This window comes from Euphorbia lathyris, chromosome 1 (assembly GCF_963576675.1).
Source record: "Euphorbia lathyris chromosome 1, ddEupLath1.1, whole genome shotgun sequence".
NCBI lineage: Eukaryota > Viridiplantae > Streptophyta > Magnoliopsida > Malpighiales > Euphorbiaceae > Euphorbia > Euphorbia lathyris.
Window position 1 is genome coordinate 42,935,925 of NC_088910.1, and position 5,591 is coordinate 42,941,515.

Genomic DNA, 5,591 nt, shown 5'->3' on the forward strand with positions numbered 1-5,591 from the left:
ATTGGAGCCAACATTTTTAATCTAAATACGTGATTAAGCATACAAGTCAATTTATTTTGTACAAAACCATTTAACTAGGAAAACCTATTCCAAACTCTATTATTTATAACAAAACGATTTTAATTACAAGGTTCGTTTAATCCGTCGTTGGAACGGATTAAGGTTTTAAAACATGACATTTGAGAAAGTTATTTAAAAAGTGGTAAAGAACCAAAACTTTTTATTTACATTTGGAACCTCTAAAAAAACCCCTAATTTAAATAATCAAATTGAAAACTCTTTTTGTGGTTTGCTTTTCCCTTTTTCACTTAATTACAACAATAAACAATTTAAACCCAAAATTCACCAAATGAAACCAATTTAAAACACATACACCTAAATGTCAAAAGAATAAGAAAAACCAAAGGTTATATACATATATATATATATATATATATATATATATATATATATATATATATATTGTCTAAAAATAATGATAAAAAAAATTGAGTAAGGCCATGTTCTTTATCACTTAATTTCAGTAACAATCAGTTCAGTTCAATTCAGTTCAGTTCAGTTCAGTTCAATTCAGTTCAGTTCAGTTCAATTCAACATTCAATTTCAGCATTCAGTTTCAGCATTCAGTAATTTATCATTATTTATTATATTATCATTATTTATATATAATTTATTATTATTATTATTATTTATCTATAATTTATCATTATTTATTATTATTATTTATAGTTTATCATTATCTATAAATTAGATAAAAGTCAAGAAATGATAGTTTATTAAAGTATATATGGTTTAATAAAAAAAAACTAAAGTATGCATCCATATTTAAAAATTAGGAATTGCATCAATATTATGAATTATTTCTCAAATTTATCCAATTTATCAATATTATGGATAAAATTCCACCATTTTAGACGTTAGAGGTAAAATTACTTCTGACCCAAAACGTTATTTTTGCACTTTAACCCTTAATTAAAATAAAAAGTTAAGAGTTTGTATTCATATGAAGATTTATATTTAATTTCATAGGCTTTAAATTATATATAAATTTGTGTTTGTATGTAATTTGTATTTTTAATTTAAATTAGACTTATTTTTATTTAATTTCATAGACTTTTATCGAGCCAACATTTTATCATCACGGGCTTTTATTTGATATTCAATTTAGTTTTATCTTTAATAATATATTTATTTATTATTAATATTATTAAATTTATTAGAACCATTATTATTATTATAAGTTCATTAGTGTCCAATATTATCATGAAAATTATTTTAAAGTCTAATATCATCATTATTGTTAAGTTCGGTTAAGTTCGGTAGCATTCAGTTAAGTTCAGTAGCATTCATTTAAGTTCAGTATTTAGTAGTATTCAGTTAAATTCAGTTCAGTATTCAGCAGTATTCAGTTCAGTTCAGTTCAATTCAGTTCAGTTCAATTCAATTCAGTTCAGTTCAGTTCAGTTCAATTCAGTTCAGTTCAGTTCAGTTCAGTTTTTTTCAGCGATAAAGAACAGAGCCTAAGAGGATAATAAGTAATAAATATATAGGTATAAGAAATGATAGTGAAAATATTAAATAGAGTACATTTTATCCTAATTATAACTATGTGAAAATAATGAAAATCATAAATGTAAAGAATAACATTTAGTTCTTTATCCCAAGTACAAAAGAGCCACGAGTAATCGAGGCACTAGCTATTCGCACTAGCATGATTTGGCTCGCTACTATGAGGTACACGAATGTTGAATTCGAATTTGATGCTAAGATGGTTGTTGATGCAATTCAGTCTGAAAAACAGGATATCTCAGAGTTTGGATCGCTTATTCATGATTGTCGAGCTATTTTACGATCCAACTCTTCTTTTAAATTGTCTTTTATTTCTCGTTTAGCGAATAGGGCGGCACATTTGGTAGCTAGGCAATCCTGTTCCAATGCTAGCGATTTTTTATCAACAATGGTACCGGATTGGTTATCAAACGTTATTGTTGAAGATGCCAATCCAAATTATATATGAGATTCTTTTTCAGGTTCAAAAAAAAAAACATTTAGTTCTAAATAATTTTAAGTATTAAATATATAGAACATAACTTTCACCCTAAATAAGAGCTAATATAACTTGAATATACCAACACTATATATAATACTTTACAAAACTAAGTCAAAACGAATTAAATCCCAAATATGAAATAAATAGCTATATAATACATAATTAATAGTTATAAGGCCCAAAAATAATTTTTATAAATATATTACATAGTTATATACACATATATACAAGTAGAAATGTCAAAAGGAAGAGAAAAGAGGGTTGAAAGTGGAGTTTTCGTTTTCCAGCAGATTACCGACGGAAAATCCGTCGCCAATCTTCTATTAGCGACAGAAAAGGGAGAATTACAGCAGCAGTCCAAAACTTTTCAGATTTACTCAAACACCTTAAATTAGATCTACTCTATCATTTTGCACCTCCGAGCTATCCAAATCGGATCATAGCCTATAACGGAGACTCCTAAAACGACGTTTTTTATTTTAAAACGTTATTTTGAAATACTTTTAAAACTTATAATTACAACGTTTTTAATTCCCGAACTACCTTCAAATCGGATCACGGTTCGTGTTGGGATATTAAAACGAGGTTTTCATTTCAAAACAAAACCGAACGTTTATTTAACATGTGACGAAATTTAAATAAATACGGAATAATAAATAAAACGTGATAAATAAATAACTAAATAAAAAAACTATAACATAAAAATGAATAAAGGAAAATAATTTAAATAAAATAAAACGAGTCTAGTCCACGGATAATACCTCAAGATCGGTATCTGACAGTCGAAGTCGGTTGATTCCACGAGTTGTGATTTTCCGGCGTTTTTTGTGTTTTCGATAAAATATTCAACTTTGGAAAATTTGGATTTTTTTGGGAAAAAAAATATTTTCTCCAAAAAATTGACTTTCTCTCTCTAAAAATGTCTAGACTGAGAAAGCTCCAAAAATTCCTTTCTTTTTTGCATGGGGATCCGTGCCTTAAATAGGCAACGGATCCTGGAAGCTTTGGGCGACGCCCAAATAAAATTGGGCGTCGCCCAAAGCCGGTTGGGCGAACGCCCAACTTTCGTTGGGCGGATGCCCAACATGGTTGGGCGAACGCCCAACAATCGTTGGGCGCGCGCCCAACTGATGTTGGGCGTTCGCCCAACGAGCGTTGGGCGTCCGCCCAACGTCGCTGGGCGCTCGCCCAGCGGCTGCCGGGCACGCTCGCCCAGCGGCCGTCGGGCGTGCGCCCCGCGCTGTCGGGCGCGCGTGCCCAACGGTCGTCGAGCGCGCGCTCCGCGCTGTCGGGCGTGTGCGCCCAGCGGACGTCGCGCGTGCGCTCCGCGCTGCCGGGCGTGCGCGTCCAGCGGACATCGAGCGTGCGCCCCGCGCTGCAGGGCGTGCGTCCAACTGTCGTCGAACACGCGTCGGCTGTCGCTAGGCGCTCGCACCACGTCGCTGAGCACTCGCGAGCCGTCCACTTGACGACCGCGACTCCCATTAACTTTTCCTTTCTTATTATATATTTTTGTTTTAAAACTTCCGGAATCAACCGCTTCAACCGTCTTGTTTACAGGTTTTCGTCACAGGTCCTCCGACTCGGTGTCTACAACGCGAAATGTGATTGGCAGATCTGAAACATTCCCCCAGAGCTATAAGAAGACAGGTTGATTCTGTCGTTGACCTTTCCGTATTAGTTACAGTATAATTCGATCCTTTATCAACTACATCCTTGAATAGAATCTTATGACTATGGATAATGTCAAGTCACATATAGCGAGACGTTCGTTTTACTTGTACTTTCCGAGTTAACTCCAATTAGATAGGTTAAGTGAAATCTGCATTTCAAGTCTTAAGCTATCACCTTGCAAGGATTTAGAGTCAAGTCTTCCACAAGCGATCCTTGGACGTATCTCCCATTTATCATGAGTGACAAATGCTCAATCCAATGTCTAACTATCTTGCAATTACTTCCTGTGATACCCAACGTCTGCCGTTCACACCCCAGAGTCATCTCTGTTATGGATCGTGTTACAACAGGATCAAAGCATCACATTCCATAATCCAGAATCACTAATTAACATTCCTTTGAGTCTTATGATTACTTATACCTATTAATACCAATGAGATGAACAGGTGACAAGGATAAATCTACCCATCCTATTATCTCAAGTCGGATCCCCCATCCTAATGAACTCCCTTTCATCGGATCCATGTAACTGTCCATATATCTGCATATCTGAAGCTTGTGAGATCAGCTCTATGTCTCGACAGAAGACATTGTTACATGCAAGTCTCATCAGTGATATGTCAATCCTATTTCTAAACATATTACTTGACTTGGGGTGGTTTTAAGTTTATTAGTTTATTATAAAGTTTCGTCTCACTTCATGCTTGTATGAACACTTTATAATCACTTTAAACAAACTTAGGGATTTCCTTTTATTAGACTTATTTAGTTTTTAAAAGAGGTTGCATTTATATAGTTATGAAACCATATCTTATAAAAACAAATGATATAAAGAACATTTCATTTACATTAAGTTTATATCCTAGAACAATTGTCTATAGGACACTAAACCCCAACATGAAGCTCTTGCGTAACCTAAACTGGGGTTTGGGATTAGAGAGAGGGTTTATATATCAGCTGAAATTCCAGTCAAACAAGAGCGCCTAAAATTTGGGGATTGGCCGCGTAAGTGAAATTTCATCTGCCGCTTTTTTATTTTCGTCAAACAATGACATTCATTTATTAGAAGTGTCATCTGTTGAGTAAGTGAAATTTAACGAAAACGCGCGTTTTCTTTGGATGACGGGATTATGTAATCGTAATGTCATCTGAGAATCGAGCGAATTTTTTATTTCGCATTCAGATGACATACAGTTAAAATACTGTCACGAAAAATATTCACACGACACGAAAACAAATGTCTGTCATGTATCTTGTGTCATGTGAAAGTGAAAATGATATAGTGTCATGTTATCAACACTATATATCTTTTTGAATACCCAAATATTTGGCATATATATCCTTGGCATTTGAATAATGTGAAATGAACTTTAATTTGTTTGGTGCAACAAGCATGTATGAATGGTGGTGAAAAGGGAGCTTATAATGATACCTTTAATTGACACTTTAGATAGAGCATGCATTGCATATATAGGTATGTATATAGAAATTAGAGGGAAACAAGATCACATGTGAAACTAGAAAGACAAAGTGGTGAATGAATGTATAGTAATAAGGGAACAAATGGGTCCCTAATGCATACTCCATTGTTGATGAGTCAACCTCAATGCTTCATCTATTCTCCAACATTTATTTATTATTATTTCTTTTCTAAGTTTTCCAAAATTTGTCCAAAAAGACAACAGGATATTAAAGCATTTTTGTCTTCTTTTTCTTTTTCAATGTTGCATGTAATGTAGTAATTATCTTTTTCTAGATGCTCACGTGTGTTTTTCTGTTTGGGTAATTTTGTAACTTTGAATTCAAATTCTTAGAAATAAAATGATGATGAACAGAAGAACATTCAATTAATTACATGGGTTATTGG